The sequence below is a fragment of the Scyliorhinus torazame genome, chromosome 15 (assembly GCF_047496885.1).
Source record: "Scyliorhinus torazame isolate Kashiwa2021f chromosome 15, sScyTor2.1, whole genome shotgun sequence".
Taxonomy (NCBI): domain Eukaryota; kingdom Metazoa; phylum Chordata; class Chondrichthyes; order Carcharhiniformes; family Scyliorhinidae; genus Scyliorhinus; species Scyliorhinus torazame.
The window spans coordinates 166,230,691-166,250,742 of NC_092721.1; positions in this window are offsets into that span (position 1 = coordinate 166,230,691).

A 20,052-nucleotide genomic window follows, 5' to 3' on the forward strand; every position below is an offset into this window, starting at 1 on the left:
GCGATGTTATGTGTGTGCTGGTTGGTCCAACTGCCTGTCCATCAGTGTGTGTGTGATTGCACCATGATATGCTGATGTGGATATCATGACATCAGTGTCGTAGTGAAGCAGTCTGGGAATAGTGTTCTCACAGTCAGCATCGCAGTAAAGCAGTCTGGGAACAGTGTCCTCACAGTCAGTGTCACAGTGAAGCAGTCTGGGAACGGTGTCCTCGCAGTCAGCGTCGCAGTGAAGCAGTCTGGGAACAGTGTCCTCAGTCAGCATCGCAGTCAAGCAGTCTGGGAACGGTGTCCTCACAGTCAGTGTCAGAGCAAAGCAGTCTGGGAACGGTGTCCTCACAGTCAGTGTCGCAGTGAAGCAGTCTGGGAACCGTGTCCTCACAGTCAGTGTCGCAGTGAAGCAGTCTGGGAACCGTGTCCTCACAGTCAGTGTCACAGTGAAGCAGTCTGGGAACGGTGTCCTCGCAGTCAGTGTCAAAGTGGAGCAATCTGGGAACGGTGTCCTCGCAGTCAGTGTCAAAGTGAAGCAGTCTGGGAATGGTGTCCTCACAGTCAGTGTCACAGTGAAGCAGTCTGGGAACGGTGTCCTCGCAGTCAGTGTCAAAGTGAAGCAGTCTGGGAACGGTGTCCTCACAGTCAGTGCCACAGTAAAGCAGTCTGTGAATGGCGTCCTCACAGTCTGTGTCACAGTGAAGCAGTCTGGGAATGGTGTCCTCACAGTCAGTGTCACAGTGAAGCAGTCTGGGAACGGTGTCCTCACAGTCAGTGTCACAGTGAAGCAGTCTGGGAACGGTGTCCTCGCAGTCAGTGTCACAGTGAAGCAGTCTGGGAACGGTGTCCTCGCAGTCAGCGTCGCAGTGAAGCAGTCTGGGAACAGTGTCCTCAGTCAGCATCGCAGTGAAGCAGTCTGGGAACGGTGTCCTCACAGTCAGTGTCAGAGCAAAGCAGTCTGGGAATGGTGTCCTCACAGTCAGTGTCGCAGTGAAGCAGTCTGGGAACGGTGTCCTCACAGTCAGTGTCACAGTGAAGCAGTCTGGGAACGGTGTCCTCGCAGTCAGCGTCGCAGTGAAGCAGTCTGGGAACAGTGTCCTCAGTCAGCATCGCAGTGAAGCAGTCTGGGAACGGTGTCCTCACAGTCAGTGTCAGAGCAAAGCAGTCTGGGAACGGTGTCCTCACAGTCAGTGTCGCAGTGAAGCAGTCTGGGAACCGTGTCCTCACAGTCAGTGTCACAGTGAAGCAGTCTGGGAACGGTGTCCTCGCAGTCAGTGTCAAAGTGGAGCAATCTGGGAACGGTGTCCTCGCAGTCAGTGTCAAAGTGAAGCAGTCTGGGAATGGTGTCCTCACAGTCAGTGTCACAGTGAAGCAGTCTGGGAACGGTGTCCTCGCAGTCAGTGTCAAAGTGAAGCAGTCTGGGAACGGTGTCCTCACAGTCAGTGCCACAGTAAAGCAGTCTGTGAATGGCGTCCTCACAGTCTGTGTCACAGTGAAGCAGTCTGGGAATGGTGTCCTCACAGTCAGTGTCACAGTGAAGCAGTCTGGGAACGGTGTCCTCACAGTCAGTGTCTCAGTGAAGCAGTCTGGGAACGGTGTCCTCACAGTCTGTGTCTCAGGGAAGCTGTCTGGGAACGGTGTCCTCACAGTAAGTATCTCAATTGGTATATTGGCCGGGTATTAATGAAGACATCGCCAACATGGTGCTCAATTGCACAACCTGTCAGAGGTTTCAGCCGGCGCAACCTCCGGAGACGCTTCTACCACACGAGTTGGTGACGTCCCCCTGGGCGAAGGTGGGTGTTGACCTATTTCACGCGCTCGGCAGAGATTACATCATTATTATAGATTACTTCTCAAACTACCCGGAAGTCATGCCTCTACATGATCTGACGTCGTCCGCAGTCATTGGGGCCTGCAAGGAAACATTTGCTCGCCATGGCATTCCAAGGACTGTCATGTCAGACAATGGACCCTGCTTCGCCAGCCGTGAATGGTCGTCCTTTGCCGCAGCATATGGTTTCACTCATGTGACATCCAGCCCTCTACATCCACAGTCGAATGGGAAGGCAGAGAAGGGCGTCCACATTGCCAAGCGGCTCCTGTGCAAGGCGGCTGCTGCCGGATCGGACTTTAACCTCGCCTTGCTGGCCTATCGATCGGCCCCGTTTTCCACGGGTCTCTCGCCAGCGCAGCTCCTAATGGGTCGCTCCCTCAGGACGACGGTGCCATCCATCCTGGCATCAACAACGGACCATGAGACGGTTCTTCATAACATGCAAATGCAGCGTGATCGCCAGAAAAGTCAGTACGACACACGAGCGACGGACCTGCCCCCCCTGTCCTCCGGAGACAAAGTACGTGTCCATCAACCGTATGGTGGCTGGTCAGCACCGGCCAAAGTCCTCCGACGTGTGGCTCCCCGCTCGTTCCTGGTTCGCATGCCGGATGGTTCAGTGCAATCGGCGCGCCCTTCGCCGACTTCCACGCTCGCAGCCACACAGTACACACACGCCAGATCCTCAACAGTCTTCCGAGGATGACTTTGTGGAGCTGCCGCAGATCACGCCCTCTCCATCGCCACCCATGGCCACGCTTGCACATCAGCCGGTGGTTCTTGACCTACCCTTGAGGCGGTCAACCCGAACAAATCGCAAGCCCATTAGACTGGACTTATAACACCGTTCATATGTTCAAAAAGTTACACACTTCTGTATTATAACCTGTTGTTGTTTATCGTTCCAGATATCGTCTGACTGAACCACTGTTCAAGTTTTTTTTTCTCGTTCGCATTCATGTTCTGTTATGGTACAACCTTGTTGATCTGACGCACCCGACATCGCCCCATGTAAATAGTTACGTCATATGCACATGCTGTACACAACACACACACACTCTTAGATGCACTCACGACACGATTATGTTTATTACGACGTAGGCACATATCTTTGTAAAAAGGGGGGATGTCATGATATTCAAACACACACATCATGATGGACACAACAACAGACAAATCAGAACACACAACACCACAACCAATCACACACAAAGACAGGAACCATATAAAAGCACGAACACGACACCTGGTGGACAGTAGGTTGGGGACAAGGACACGGACACGACCTGTTTTAACATCACAAACAGGGAATCCCCATGTGCAGAGTATCAAGACAAAACTGTACATAGAAAGTTTAAATAAAATAGCGTTGTACCATATACAACTGTGTTGGCTCATCTGTGTGTCAGAACGCCCAACACCACATCAATGAAGGAGTCTGGGAACGGTGTCCTCATAGTCAGTGTCTCAGTGAAGCAGTCTGCGAACGGTGTCCTCACAGTCAGTGTTACAGTGAAGCTGTCTGGGAACGGTGTCCTCACAGTCTGTGTCTCAGTGAAGCTGTCTGGGAACGGTGTCCTCACAGTCTGTGTCTCAGTGAAGCAGTCTGTGAACGGTGTCCTCACAGTCAGTGTCGTAGAGAAGCAGTCTGTGAATAGCGTCCTCACAGTCAGAGTCTCAGTGAAGCAGTCTGGGAACAGTGTCCTCACAGTCTGTGTCACAGTGAAGCAGACTGGGAACGGTGTCCTCACAGTCTGTGTCTCAGTGAAGCTGTCTGGGAAAGGTGTCCTCACAGTCAGTGTCAGAGCAAAGCAGTCTGGGAACGGTGTCCTCACAGTCAGTGTCTCAGTGAAGCAGTCTGGGAACGGTGTCCTCACAGTCAGCGTCACAGTGAAGCAGTCTGGGAACGGTGTCCTCACAGTCAGTGTCACAGTGAAGCAGTCTGGGAACGGTGTCCTCACAGTCAGTGTCTCAGTGAAGCTGTCTGAGAATAGCGTCCTCACAGTCAGTGTCTCAGTGAAGCAGTCTGGGAACGGCCTTTTGGCTAAGATCAAGTGTAGTATCATTTGATCAAGGGAAACTGAGGATTTCGATGTCGATCGTGGATTGGAGAACTCGGAGGGATTGAAGTCGTCAAAGAGGAAACGTTTGGAGCTTGGCTGCTATTGGTGGATCTACATGCTGGCCTAAACCTCTGGTTTAGGCCTAACGCCGATACAGTTTCACACCCAACGTACGAGCTATGGATGCAGCTGCATCCCGACCACCAGGCTGGGGAGTGCGAAACACTGTCCGAGTCACAGTGAAGAAAACGGAGGGAGAGTCACCTTTGGACCGGAAACACTTCGTGAAGAGGGTGCTGCTCGAGTGTTGTGGGTTCAAAGCAACAGAGATCTTCTGCTTGCAAAACTTCCCCAAGAATGGGTTCTTTGATGTCACCTTCAAGAGCGTCGCAGCGTGCATCAAATTCTTGAACGTCTTCAAGGAAAAAGGTAACCAGAGTCCCCTGTCGATCCTGACTGCGGAGCCTCTGTTTACGCTACCGGCGCAGCGAAATCGGGTTGTTACACTGCACACGTACAACCCCCACGTCCCTGTGTCTGATGTGCTCACGTTCCTCGCCAGGTACGCTGAGCTGAAAAGTGACAGCGTGCAAGTGAAAGACACCTTCGGCATCTGGACAAGTGAGCACCAGGTCAAGGTGACCCTAAGAACGGACAGCAACGGAACCATCCTGCATCCCCCCTCCGGCTTCGCTATTGGAGTAAATCGTGGCTACCTCTACTACGTGGGACAGCCACGAGTATGCCACACCTGTGGCAAAACGGGGTATGTTGCCGCAAACTGCAGTGTGACCTTCTGTAAAAACTGCAGGCAGGAGGGACACATGACTAAGGACTGCAAAGAAGACAAGTGCTGCAACCTGTGTGGGGAGGCCGGCCATCTTTACAGGGCCTGCCCGAAACGCGGGGCGACATACGCTCAAATCATCAGCAGAGGAGTTAAAAAGGCGACCAGCGAGGAGGTGCATACACCCTCCACCGAAAAATACACCACGGCACAGAATGCGGAAAAGCAACAGAAGAGCCCCCAACAAAAAGAGGAGGCCCCAGCACGCCCTGACAACCCAGCCCCAGCCCCATCTGATGAGGAACACTCAATGGAAGAGGAAGAGGATGGGACAAAGAATAAAGAGCCCTGGGAAACAGTGAACAGGGACAAACGAAAGAGGAAACAAGAAAACAAACTGAAGAACCCCCCGAGGGGTAGTGGCAAAAAGCGACACCTCTCAGCCGGCGCACTTAGTGCCGACACCTCATCCGATGAGGGAAAACAGGACAAGAATCGGCCTCAAATAAAGAGGCAAAGCACCAACGTGGAACGGGAGGCACAGACCACCGACTGGGAAGAAAACAAGGTCACAGACCAACCCCCGATAGTAACGAGCAGCAACAACCCAGGTGAAGACCGGCCTGCAACCCCAACACCTACTGACTGCCACGACGAACCCCAGGGCTACACCACCCCCCCAATGCATCTGCATCAAAATCACGGGGCCAGTACGGACCAGAACAGTTTTCTCAGCCCTGCAACTGTGCTAAAGTTTGCGAGCACCACCGGCATGCTGGGGAACATTCAACAGCTGGAACAGCCAACTGTATAGACTCTGGACTCTTGAGACTGGTAAATCTACCTTTTTATAATGGGTTTAAAAATTGCATCCATAAATGTGCGAAGCATCAAAGATACTTCGCGGTGTGTAGCCACACTCAACTATTTGGCAAATGTAAAAGCTGACCTACTGTTCCTGCAGGAGTGCGGAATTCCGCACCTCAGCAACTACAGGCGCTGGTCGAGCTGGTGGTCCCACGGGCCATCCATCTGGTCAGGAGGAAACGACTGCCGCTCCTCCGGCCTGGGTATTCTGCTGCGGGGAGGCAACTTCACCATCTCCGATGTTAAGGAGGTGGTGGGCGGGCACCTACTCGTAGCAGACGTGAAATACAAAAACACCCCTCTCAGACTTATTAATGTGTACGCCCCGGCCGTAAAAAGTGAGCGGCTGGCAGTCCTTCAGCAACTCCCACTGCTGTTGGCCACCTCCAAGCCGGTCATCCTGGGTGGTGACTTCAACTGCATCATCGATGCGACTGGACGATCCAGCAAAGCCGACAGCAAACTAGATGCTACGTCCAGACTCCTGATGGAAACGGTAAAAGACGCCAAGCTGCTCGACGTCTACAGCAACCCTGCAGACGGCGCGCAGCGTAGATACACATGGTCACGGCCAGACGGGTCCGTCCGCTCCAGGATAGACTTCTTTTTTGTGTCCCGAGCTTTCACGGTCAGGTCCACCGACGTAACGCCGGTGTTCTTCTCTGACCACTGCCTCCAACTGGCCGACTGCCACCTGCAGGAAGACCAGGGGGTAGGCAGGGGGACATGGAAGCTAAATGTAAAACTGCTGACCCCTGAGAACATCGAGGAACTCAGGAGGGATTACAAAGGTTGGAGAACCGTGAAACCCCTCTTTGAGGCCCCACATCTCTGGTGGGAAGCAATCAAGGGGAATATCAAGAGGTTTTTCATCCTCAAGGGCGTTCAAAAGGTGAGAGAGAGACGAGGGGTCATGTCCAGTCTCCAGAAAAGTATGCAAAATTTGCTCCAGCTGCAGTCGATGGGGGTGGATGTCAAGGAGGATCTCCAAGAGGTGAAGAGCCAGCAAGCCTCGCTCTACACCTCGGAGGCCTCCAAGGTTATCTTCCGTTCCAGAGTCCGCTCCGTGGAGCAGGACGAAAAGTGCTCACGCTTCTTCTTCCAAAAGGTGCACAGAGAGACCTCTGTGATCAACAGCCTGAAGGAAGAAGATGGCTCTGAAAAGTCATCGCAGTCTGACATCCTGAGGATCAGCCAATCCTTTTATGCCGGACTGTATGACCTGAAGCCAACAGATAGCACTGTTTCCCAGACTTTCCTGTCGACTATCACGGAGGTCATAGGCGACAGCGAGCTGGAAAACCTGGACAAACCACTAACTCTGGACGAGTTGACAAAGGCCGCCAAGTCCTTCGAGACGAGTAAAACTCCCGGAAGCGACGGCTTACCGGTTGAGTTGTATTCGGCTCTGTGGGACTGGATCGGCCCAGACCTGCTGGAAGTGTACGAGAGTATGCTTCTGGAAGGCAGCATGTCAGAGTCCATGAGGAAAGGCATCATCACCCTCATCTACAAGCAGAAGGGGGAAAGGGAAGAAATTCGAAATTGGCGACCCATTTCACTGTTGAATGTGGACTACAAAATTCTAGCCAAGGTCATCGCCAATCGGGTCAGGTCTGCTCTGGAGTCGGTGATCCACCCTGACCAGACCTGTGCTGTACCCGGCAGGAAGATCTCTGATAGCCTCGCGCTACTCAGGGATACGATCGCCTACGTGCAGGACAGGGGGGGTGGACACTTGCCTCATCAGCCTTGACCAGGAGAAGGCTTTTGACAGTATATCGCACACCTACATGATGGATGTGCTCTCCAAAATGGGGTTTGGGGAGGGAATTCGCAATTGGATCAAACTGCTCTACACAAACATCTATAGCGCAGTCTCAATCAATGGGTGGGAATCAGAAAAGTTCCAGATCAAATCCGGAGTCAGGCAGGGCTGCCCTCTCTCCTCTGCCCTTTTTGTGTGCTGCATAGAACCTTTTGCCGAGTCCATCAGGAGGGATCCGGGTATAAGAGGAGTGACGATCCCAGGCAGTGGAGGCATGCAAGTCAAGGCCTCCCTGTACATGGACGACGTTGCCGTCTTCTGCTCGGATCCTGCGTCTGTACGCAGGCTCTTGACCACCTGCGACCAGTTTGAACTGGCCTCGGGAGCCAAGGTAAACCGGGGCAAGAGCGAGGCCATGTTCTTTGGGAACTGGGCCGACCGGTCCTTTGTCCCCTTCACTGTCAGGTCAGATTACCTGAAGGTGCTGGGGATATGGTTCCGAGCTGCTGGGGCGTGCACCAAAAACTGGGAGGAGCGCATAGGAAAGGTAAGACAGAAACTGGGCTGGTGGGAGCAACGCTCCCTCTCCATTGCGGGCAAAACCCTGGTCATCAGGTGTGAGGTACTCTCGGTGCTACTGTACGTGGCGCAGGTCTGGCCCATAACCCGACCCTACACCACAGCAGTCACCCGGGCCATCTTCAAATTTATCTGGCGATCCAAGATGGACCGTGTCCGAAGGGACACCATGTACAAACCTCTGGAGAAGGGAGGGCGGAATGTACCCAACGCCTCCCTCATCCTGTTGGCCACCTTTGTGTCCAGCTGCATCAAGCTGTGCATGGACCCCCAGTATGCAAACACCAAGTGTCACTACATACTGAGATTCTACCTGTCCCCCGTGTTGCGAAGGATGGGCCTGGCCTCATTGCCGCGGAACGCTCCAAGTAGTTGGACCGTACCGTACCACCTGTCCTTCGTGGAAAAGTTTTTGAAGAAAACACCTTTGACCACAAGGCAATGAAGCAGTGGTCAGCACGTAATGTTCTCGAGGCCCTCAGGGAAAAGGAGACCGTGGAGGACGTTGGATGGTTCCCTGAGCAGACTGCCAGAGTCATCTGGCAGAACGCCTCATCACCAGAACTTTCAAACAAGCACCAAGACCTAGCTTGGCTGGTGGTGAGAAGGGCCCTCCCTGTCAGATTCTTCATGCACACCCGAAGGCTCTGCACCAGTGCAAGCTGCCCTCGGAGTGGCTGTGGGGGAAATGAGATGGTCACACACCTCCTTGTGGAATGTGCCTTTGCAAAGAAGGTCTGGAGAGAGATGCAGTGGTATTTGTCAAGGTTTATCCCAAACAGATCTGTGACACAGGACTCTGTGCTCTACGGACTGTTTCCAGGGACACACACCGAGACAAATATCAACTGCTGCTGGAAGGTCATCAACTCGGTGAAAGACGCTCTTTGGTCTGCCCGAAACTTGCTGATCTTCCAGTGCAAAGAATTGTCCTCGACCGAGTGTTGCAGACTGGCACATTCCAAGGTCCAGGACTACGTGCTGAGGGACGCACTCAAGCTTGGGGCAGCTGCCGCCAAGGCGCAATGGGGAAAGACCACTGTGTAAAGTCTTTCCAGCAAATGTACACCGAGGGGCGGGTAACAGTGTAAAGCCCCTCGGTCTGGGCAACCAACACTCCAATGTACAAAAACAAACATGGCACTGTAAATATTTAAGAAGGAATTGTAATGTAAAGAGTGATACGTGTATGACAATATCAAAATTGAATGAAAGAAAGTCAAGGCAACCTGTAACCCTGCCGGAAATGTACAGTCAAGACAATTTGAAATGTTTCTGTAATGCTCATGATAAATTTTTATGAATAAAGTATATTTTTTTGAAAAAAAAAAAGTCTGGGAACGGTGTCCTCACAGTCTGTGTCTGAGTGAAGCAGTCCGTGAATAGCGTCCTCACAGTCAGTGACAGAGCAAAGCGGCCTGGGAAAGGTGTCCTCACAGTCAGTGTCTCAGTGAAGCAGTCTGGGAACGGTGTCCTCACAGTCAGTGTCTCAGTGAAGCAGTCTGGGAACCGTGTCCTCACAGTCAGTGTCTCAGTGAAGCAGTCTGGGAAAGGTGTCCTCACAGTCAGTGTCACAGTGAAGCAGTCTGGGAACGGTGTCCTCACAGTCAGTGTCTCAGTGAAGCAGTCTGGGGACCGTGTCCTCACAGTCAGTGTCTCAGTGAAGCTGTCTGTGAACGGTGTCCTCACAGTCAGTGTCACAGTGAAGCAGTCTGGGAACTGTGTCCTCACAGTCAGTGTCACAGTGAAGCAGTCTGAGAACCGTGTCCTCACAGTCAGTGTCTCAGTGAAGCTGTCTGGGAACGGTGTCCTCACAGGCTGTGTCTCAGTGAAACAGTCTGGGAACCGTGTCCTCACAGTCAGTGTCTCAGTGAAGCTGTCTGTGAACGGTGTCCTCACAGTCTGTGTCTCAGTGAAGCAGTCCGTGAATAGCGTCCTCACAGTCAGTGTCAGAGCAAAGCGGCCTGGGAAAGGTGTCCTCACTGTCAGTGTCACAGTGAAGCAGTCTGGGAACTGTGCCTGACAGTCAGCGTCGCAGTGAAGCAGTCTGGGAATGGTGCCTGACAGTCAGCGTCGCAGTGAAGCAGTCTGGGAATGGTGCCTGACAGTCAGCGTCGCAGTGAAGCAGTCTGGGAATGGTGCCTGACAGTCAGCGTCGCAGTGAAGCAGTCTGGGAACGGTGTCCTCACAGTCAGTGTCTGTGGTGAATGTATTACGGCAACCATTCACCACTGTATTACATTACATTACATTGTACTATGTTGATGCCCTTGTGGGCTCCACCTATGGACCATTGTATTATATTACATTACATTGTATCATGTTGGTGCCCTTGTGGGCTCCGTCCCCTCGGGGGAGGTATATAGATCTGCTGCCTGCATGCGGCTCTCAGTACAGAGCAGTCGCAGGCAGGCACAGTTCTAGCTGATTAAAACCACTGTTTACTTCAACTCTCCGTCTCGTGTGAATTGATGGTCGCATCAATTTAATCAGCTACAACATCGCGAAGGCAGCAGCCCTCAAACCTGATCGACTGGAAGGGCAGCACGGTAGCATTGTGGATAGCACAAATGCTTCACAGCTCCAGGGCCCCAGGTTCGATTCCGGCTTGGGTCACTGTCTGTGCGGAGTTCCTGTGTGTGCGTGGGTTTCCTCCGGGTGCTCCGGTTTCCTCCCACAGTCCAAATATATGCAGGTTAGGTGGATTGGCCATGATAAATTGCCCTTAGTGTCCTAAATTGCCCTTAGTGTTGGGTGGGATTACTGGGTTATGGGGATGGGATGGAGGTATTGACCTTGGGTCGGGTGCTCTTTCCAAGAGTCGGTGCAGACTCGATGGGCCGAATGGCCTCCTTCTGCACTGTAAATTCTATGATAATCTATGAAACTCGACCCACAGGCCGCTGAAGCCAAAAGGATTTTTTCGCACTGGCTCCGCTGTTTTGAGGCCTACCTCGCCACCTCCTACTCGCCCTCCATCACCGAGGAACAGAAACTGAGCCTCCTCCACGCCCAGGTGAGCCACAGAATCTCCGTGCAGATCGAGGAAGCGACCCATACGCAGACGCAGTCGCGATCCTGAAATGGCAATACGTGAGGCCGGTGAACGAAGTGTTCGTGCGGCATCTCCTCACCACTCGCCGCCAATGCCCCGGGAATCGCTGGAGGAATACCTACGTGACCTGAAAGTGCTCTCGCGAAACTGCATCTACAAGGACATCATGGCCTCAAAGCACATGGAACTCGCCATCCGGGACACCTATGTGGCTGGAGTCCGGTCCAACTACGCCAGACAGCGCCTGCTCGAAAAGGGCGCCCTCGACCTAGAAGAGACAGTAAAACTATCAACCTCCTTAGAAGTAGCTTTTCAGAGCCTCAATGATTTCCCCTCCGACCACGCGACCCCCTCGTGGACACCCAACCGGAGAGTGCCCCAGGCCTTTGCCGCGTGGCTGCCCGCCCAACCCGCGGGGGCTGTCCTGCTATTTCTGCAGCCAGCACCAGCACCACAGGCAGCGTTGTCCATCTCGGAACGCGACCTGTAGCGACTGCGACAAGAAAGGACACTTTGCCAAAGTTTGCCTGGCCAGATCCAAAACCTCTAAATCACAGGCCCGACTTTCAGATTCACAGGCCCGCAGACCCCGCAGCATGGCTGCGTGCCTGTCGGCACCTCCCCCTTCCGGACCGTCATCTGCCTCGTGCTGTCCGTGGGGGCAGCCATCTTTGACTCTACCCAACACGTGCGACTCACGTGGGCCGCCATCTTGGCCGCCATCTCCCACACGGCCCGCCATGTGCGACTCATGGGGGTCGCCATCTTGGCTGCCATCTTCATTGCTGCCCGACACAAAGACCTCTGGCACCCGGGGGTCACCCGGCTTCTCCACTACATCAAGGCCCGCAGCATGCCCTACTCCACTGAGGAGGTCAGGGCCATGACCAGGGACTGTCAAATCTGCGCAGAGTGTAAGCCGCAATTCTATCGACCAGATAAGGCCCACCTGGTGAAGGCCTCCCGGCCCTACGAGCGCCTCAGCATCGACTTCAAAGGGCTCCTCCCCTCTACCGACCACAACACGTGTTTTCTCAACGTCCGTTGACGGGTACTCCCGCCTCCCCTTCGCAATCCCTTGCCCCGACATGACCGTGGCCACTGTCATTAAGGCCCTGCATAGTATCTTCACCTTGTTTGGTTTCCCCACTTACGTCCACAGTGACTGGGGCTCCTCGTTTATGAGCGACGAACTGCGTCAGTAGCTGCTCGGTAAGGGCATCGCCTCGAGCAGGACTACCAGTTACAACCCCGGGTAAACGCACAGGTGGAGAGGGAGAACGCGATGGTATGGAAGGCTGTCCTCCTGGCCCTACGGTCTAGGAGTCTCCCAGTTTCCCGCTGGCAGGAGGTCCTCCCCGACACGCTCCACTCCTTTAGGTCACTCCTTTGCACAGCCACGAACGAGACCCCTCATGACCGCCTATTTGTTTTCCCAAGGAAATCCACCTCCGGGGTCTCACTTCTGTCCTGGCTGACGACACCGGGGACTTTACTCCTCCGAGCGGAGAAACTATGACATCTTCTTCACAGCCTTCAACACGTCATCGATGAAGATGAACATCTTGCCAAGGTCATCCCCACACCCCCACTACTTGCCTTCAAACAACCGCGCAACCTCAAACAAACCATTGTTTGCAGCAAACTACCCAGCCTTCAGAACAGTGACCACGACACCACACAACCCTGCCATGGCAATCTCTGCAAGACGTGCCAGATCATCGACATGGATACCACCAGTGCCGTAGTGAGGCAGTCTGGGAACGATGTCCTCACAGTCAGTGTCAGAGCAAAGCGGTCTGGGAACAGTGTCCTTGCAGTCAGCAGTGCAGAAAAGCAGTCATGTTTCTTTTGAAGTATCTTTTTTGGAAGAAGGGATTAACTGAGGAATAACACAATAAGTGAAAGTCAGGGTCATTATAATAAAGTAATATAAATAAATGAATAGTGTAAGGAAAGCAAAGTTAGCATAAATGAGACAAGTTAATAGTAGGTGCTGGTTTAGCACAGGGCTAAAGAGCTGGCTTTTGAAGCAGACCAAGGCAGGCCAAGCAGCGCGGGTTAAATTCCCGTACCAGCCTCCCCGAACAGGCACCGGAATGTGGCGACTAGGGGCTTTTCACAGTAACTTCATTTGAAGCCGACTTGTGACAATAAGCGATTTTAATTTCATTTTTTTTCTCATATAAGGATAATATTTTGTTAAAAAAGGGAGTAAGCAAGGGGTTTAAACGTAGTCATATCAGGAGAGCTCGCACTTGTGATATGTTCCTCCTGTGCTATGTGGCAAATCAAGTAAGCTTCAGTTGTCCCTGGTGACCACGTGTGCAGGAAATGTGTCCAACGACAGCTACAGTCTAATTGCATTTCAGAGCTGGAGCTGGGGGCTGATTCATTCTGGAGCATCTGTGATGCTGAGTAAGTCATGGGGAGCATATTCAGTGAGTTGGTCTGACCACAGGTGAAGGTTGAATAAACAGAGAAGGCATGGATGGCCACCAGGCAGAGTAGAAGAAGACAGGTAGCGCAGGTGTTTTCTGCAGCAATCCCCCTTTCTAATAGGTATACCATTTTGGATACTGTTGGGGGAGATGACTGCAGGAGAAAGCAGTGGCAGCCAACTTCAGGACTCTGTGGTTTGGTCTTCTGCTCAAAAGGGGAGGAGGAAGAATGACAGGGCTATCGTTGTAGATGATTCATTTTTAAGGGGAAAAGACAGGCATTTCTGCAGCATTAAAAGAGACTCCAGGATGGGATGTTGCCTCTCATTTATCAGGGTCAGGGATGTCACTGAACGGCTGCAGGTCATTCTGAAGCGGGAAGGCAAACAGACAGATATCATGGTACATATTGGTAACAACGATATACACAGAAAAAGGGTGAGCTCCTGCAGCAGAATTTAGGGAACTAGGAAGTAGATTAAAAAACAGGACCTAGAAGCTAGTAATCTCTGGATTACTTCCAGTGGCACATGCTGGTGAGTATAGAAATAGGAGGTTAGTCCAGATGAATTCATAGCTGGATAGATGGTTCAGGAGGAAGGGCTTCAGTGTTTGGGGACATTTTTCGGGATGGTGGGACCTGTACAAGCTGGATGGTTTGCACCTGAACCGAACCAAGTGGCAGGGTGCAAAGAAAATGATCTCTCCCTCTATGTCAGCAAAACTAAGGAGCTAGTCATTGACATCAGGAAGCAAAGTATCATACGCACCCCCGTCTGCATCAATGGTGCCGAGGTGGAGATAGTTAGCAGCTTCAAATTCCTAGGTGTGCACATCATCAACAATCTGTCCTGGTCTACCCACACCAATGCTACGATGAAGAAAGCACAACATAGATTTCATAGAATTTACAGTGCAGAAGGAGGCCATTCGGCCCATCGAGTCTGCACCGGCTCTTGGAAAGAGCACCCTACCCAAGATCCATACCTCCACCCTATCCCCATAACCCAGTAACCCCACCCAACACTAAGGGCAATTTTGGACACTCAGGGCAATTTAGAATGGCCAATCCACGTAACCTGCACATCTTTGGACTGTGGGAGGAAACCGGAGCACCCGGAGGAAACCCACGCACACACGGGGAGGATGTGCAGACTCTGCACAGACAGTGACCTAAGCCGGAATCAAACCCAGGACCTTGGAGCTGTGAAGCAATTGTGCTATCCACAATGCTACCGTGTTGCCCTATATATAACATAGTTTATACTTCCTCAGGAAACAAAGGAAATTCAGCATATCCACTTGGACTACTCTCTGGGCAGTATTGTCAGATATTGTCTGGACAAATATTAAGGGCTCAAGAAAGAAAAAGCCCAGGAAGCACATAGAATGTGCAAGAGGGAACTTAAAAAGGAAATTAGGAGAGCAAAAAGGGGACATGAAAGAATACTGGCAGGTAAAATAAAGGAAAATCCTAAGTTGTTTTACAAGTACATGAAGGATAAAAGGATAACTTGGGACCATGTAGGATCTATTAAGGAGACAGAGGACAAAGACAGAATTCTAAATTAATATTTTGTGTTGGTGTTCACTTGTGAGAGGGACAGTGTGGGTATAGAAATCAGGCGTGAGGATTGTAATTCAATTAAAAAGATTAACATAGACAGAGAGGAGGTTCTGAGTGGTCTGGCTGGCTTCAAAGTAGACAAATATCCAAGACCAGATGAAATATATCCCAGGCTGTTGAGTGAGGCAAGGGAGGAAATGGCAGGGGTGCTGGCAATAATTTTCAATTCCTCTCTTGCCACAGGAGAGGTGCCGGAGGTTTGGAAGATAGCCAATGTGGCACCATTATTCAACAAGGGAGGCAGGGATAAACCAGGAAACTACAGGCCAGTCAGTTTAACCTCACTGATGGGGAAATTATTGGAAGCAATTATGTGAGACAGAATTAATCTGCACTGGGAGAGGCAGGGATTAATCAAGAACAGTCAGCATGGTTTTGTTAAGGGGACCTGGTATTGGGGAATGAGCCCGGCCAGGTGGTAGATGTTTCAGTAGGGGAGCATTTCGATAACAGTGACTACAATTCAGTAAGTTTTAAAGTACTGGTGGACAAGGATAAGAGTGGTCCTAGGATGAATGTGCCAAATTGGGGGAAGGCTAATTAAAGCAATATTAGGTGGGACCTGAAGAACATAGATTGGGGGCGGATGTTTGAGGGCAAATCAACATCTGACATGTGGGAGGCTTTCAAGTGTCAGTTGAAAGGAATTCAGGACCGGCATGTTCCTGTGAGGAAGAAGGATAAATACGGCAATTTTCAGGAACCTTGGATAACGAGAGATATTGTAGGCCTCGTCAAAAAGCAAAAGGAGGCATTTGTCAGGGCTAAAAGGCTGGGAACAGACGAAGCCTGCGTGGAATATAAGGAAAGTAGGAAGGAACTTAAGCAAGGAGTCAGGAGGGCTAGAAGGGGTCACGAAAAGTCATTGGCAAATAGGGTTAAGGAAAATCCCAAGGCTTTTTACACGTACATAAAAAGCAAGAGGGTAGCCAGGGAAAGGGTTGGCCCACTGAAGGATAGGCAAGGGAATCTATGTGTGGAGCCAGAGGAAATGGGCGAGGTACTAAATGAATACTTTGCATCAGTATTCACGAAAGAGAAGAAATTGGTAGATGTTGAGTCTGGAGAAGGGTGTGTAGATAGCCTGGGTCACATTGAGATCCAAAAAGACGAGGTGTTGGGTGTCTTAAAAAATATTAAGGTAGATAAGTCCCCAGGGCCTGATGGGATCTACCCCAGAATACTGAAGGAGGCTGGAGAGGAAATTGCTGAGGCCTTGACAGAAATCTTTGGATCCTCACTGTCTTCAGGGGATGTCCCGGAGGACTGGAAAATAGCCAATGTTGTTCCTCTGTTTAAGAAGAGTAGCAAGGATAACCTAGGAAACTACAAGCTGGTGAACCTTACTTCAGTGGTAGGGAAGTTACTGGAGAGAATTCTTCGAGACAGGATCTACTCCCATTTGGAGGCAAATAGACGTATTAGTGAGAGGCAGCATGGTTTTGTGAAGGGGAGGTCGTGTCTCACTAACTTGATAGAGTTTTTCGAGGAGGTCACTAAGATGATTGATGCAGGTAGGGCAGTGGATGTTGTCTATATGGACTTCAGTAAGGCCTTTGACAAGGTCCCTCATGGTAGACTAGTACAAAAGCTGAAGTCACATGGGATCAGGGGTGAGCTGGCAAGGTGGATACAGAACTGGCTAGGTCATAGAAGGCAGAGAGTAGCAATGGAAGGATGCTTTTCTAATTGGAGGGCTGTGACCAGTGGTGTTCCACAGGGATCAGTGCTGGGACCTTTGCTGTTTGTAGTATATATAAATGATTTGGAGGAAAATGTAACTGGTCTGATTAGTAAGTTTGTAGACGACACAAAAGTTGGTGGAATTGCGGATAGCGATGAGGACTGTCAGAGGATACAGCAGGATTTAGATTGTTTGGAGACTTGGGTGGAGAGATGGCAGATGGAGTTTAATCCGGACAAATGTGAGGTAATGCATTTTGGAGGTTCTAATGCAGGTAGGGAATATACAGTGAATGGTAGAACCCTCAAGAGTATTGAAAGTCAAAGAGATCTAGGAATACAGGTCCACAGGTCACTGAAAGGGGCAACACAGGTGGATAAGGTAGTCAAGAAGGCATACGGCATGCTTGCCTTCATTGGCCGGGGCATTGAGTATAAGAATTGGCAAGTCATGTTGCAGCTGTATAGAACCTTAGTTAGGCCACACTTGGAGTATAGTGTTCAATTCTGGTCGCCACACTACCAGAAGGATGTGGAGGCTTTAGAGAGGGTGCAGAAGAGATTTAGCAGAATGTTGCCTGGTATGGAGGGCATTAGCTATGAGGAGCGGTTGAATAAACTCGGTTTGTTCTCACTGGAATGAAGGAGGTTGAGGGGCGACATGATAGAGGTCTACAAAATTATGAGGGGCATAGACAGAGTGGATAGTCAGAGGCTTTTCCCCGGGGTAGAGTGGTCAATTACTAGGGGGCATAGGTTTAAGGTGAGAGGGGCAATATTTAGAGGAGATGTACGAGGCAAGTTTTTTACGCAGAGGGTAGTGGGTGCCTGGAACTCGCTACCGGAGGAGGTGGTGGAAGCAGGGACGATAGTGACATTTAAGGGGCATCTTGACAAATACATGAATAGGATGGGAATAGAGGGATACGGACCCAGGAAGTGTAGAAGATTGTAGTTTAGTCGGGCAGCATGGTCGGCACGGGCTTGGAGGGCCGAAGGGCCTGTTCCTGTGCTGTACATTTCTTTGTTCTTTGTTCTTGTTTGGAAGTCATGTCTGACCAACTTGATTGAGTTTTTCAAAGAGGTGACCAGCTGTGTTGATGAGGGCAACACATTTGGTCTACTTGGACTTCAGCAAGGCTTTTGATAAGGTCCCACATTGGAGACTAATAGCGAGGTTAAAAGTCCATGGGATACAGGGAAATTTGGAAAATTGGATCCAAAATTGGCTGAGTGGCAGGAAGCAGATGGTGATGGTCGAGGGGTGTTTTTCTGACTGGAGGCCTGTGTCCAGTGGGGTCTCAGCGTTGGGGCCCTTGCTGTTCGTGATTCACATAAATAATTTGTACATGAATGTAGGAGGGTTGCTCAGTCAGTTCGCAGATGATACGGAAATTGGTGGGGTGGTAAATAGTGAGGAGGAAAGCCTTTGATTACAGAGCATATAGACGGGCTGGTCAGATGGGCTGATCAGTGGCAAATGGAATTCAATCCAGGCAAGCGTGAGGTGATGCACTTGGGCAGGATAAACAAGGCAAGGGAATACTTGATGAACGGCAGGACCCTGGGAAGCACCGAGGATCAGAGGGATCTTGGTGTATCGTACATCCATCCCTTAACGTAGCAGAGTAGGTGGTATACTTGCCTTTATTAGCCAAGACATAGGGCAGGATTCTCCCCTACCCGGCGGGGCGGGGGGTCCCGGCGGGACAGAGTGGCGTGAACCACTCTGGCGTTGGGCCGCCCCGAAGGTGTGGAATCCTCCGCACCTTCAGGGGCTAGGCCAGTCCCGGAGTGGTTTGCGCCACGCCGGCCGGTGGGGAAGGGGCTTGGCGCCACGCCAACCGGCGCCGAAGGGCCTCCGCCGGCCGGCACGAGTTGGTGCATGCGCGGGAGCGCCAGCGTGTGCTGGCGTCATCGCAGCGCATGCACAAGGGTGGTTCAACTCCGCATCGGCCATCGCGGAGGACCACAGTGGCCGACGCGGAACAATAGAATGCCCCCACGGCACAAGCCCGCCCGCGGATCGGTGGGCCACGATCGTGGGCCAGACCACCGTGGGGGCACCCCCCGGGGCCACATCCCACCGCGCTCCCCCCGAGGATCCCGGAGGCCGCCCGCGCAGCCAGGTCCCGCCAGCAAATACCTGGTGTATTATACGCCGGCGGGACTGGCCGAAATCGGACGGCCACTTGGCCCATCGCGGGCTGGAGAATCGCCGGGGGGGGGCCGCTGTGAGCGACCGCCGACCGGCGCGGCCCGATTCCCGCCCCCGCCAAATCCCCAGCGCCGGAGAATTCAGCAGCTGGTGGGGGCGGGATTCACGCCACCCCCCGGCGATTCTCCGACCCGGCTGGGGGGGTCGGAGAATCCCGCCCATAGAGTTTAAGAGCAGGGAGGTTATGCTAACCAATATAAAATATTAGTTAGGCTGCAGCTAGAGTATTGTGTGCAGTTCTGGCATCCACAGGGATGTGATTGTCTGGAAATGATGCAGAGGAGATTTATCAGGATGTTGCCTGGTTTTTCTTTATGAAGAGAGATTGGATAGACTGGGGTTGTTTTCTTTGGAGCAGAGGAGACTGAGTGGGGACATGACTGAGACGTATGAAATTATGAGGGGCACAGATAGAGTAGGCAGGATGAAACCTTTCCTCTTCGTGGAGGGATCAATGACCATAGATTTAAGATAACGGGGAGGAGGTTAGAGGGGATGTGATGAAACAATTTTTCATGCAAATGTTGGTGGGAGTCTGGAAGTCACTGACTGAAAGAATGATGGATGCAGAGATTCTTATAACATTTAAGAAGTATTTAGATGTGCACTTGCGATGTCATGGCAGACAAGGCTATGGGCCAATTGCTGGAAAATGGGATTAGAATAGTTAGATGGTTGGACCGGTGCAGACGGGATGGACCGAAGGGTGTTTTCTGTGCTGTGGACCTCGATGACTCTATGATACTTCATTGAATGCATGCGGAGTGAGATAAAGGCCGGGATTCTCTGATCCCGCGCCGGGTTGGAGAATGGCCGGGGGGGGCGCGTGAATCGCACCATGCCGCTCCGACGTCGGGCCACCGATTCGCCAGCCGCTAATTGCGCCCGCGGGGTCGCCGAGTGCCCGCCGAGTCCCGCCGGTGTGGGTCACGTATGGTCCTACCCGGCGGGATCTCGGAGTTCTGGCTGCGGGGGCCGTCCTGGTGGGGAACGGGGGTTCCAACTCCGGGGCGGGCCCTTCATGGTGGCCAGGCCCGCGATTGGGGCCTACCGTTTGGCCGGCTAATTCTGGGCGGGGCCTATGTTCCTCCGCGCCGGGCCCCTGTAGGGCTCCACCATATTGCCCGGGGGCCAGCG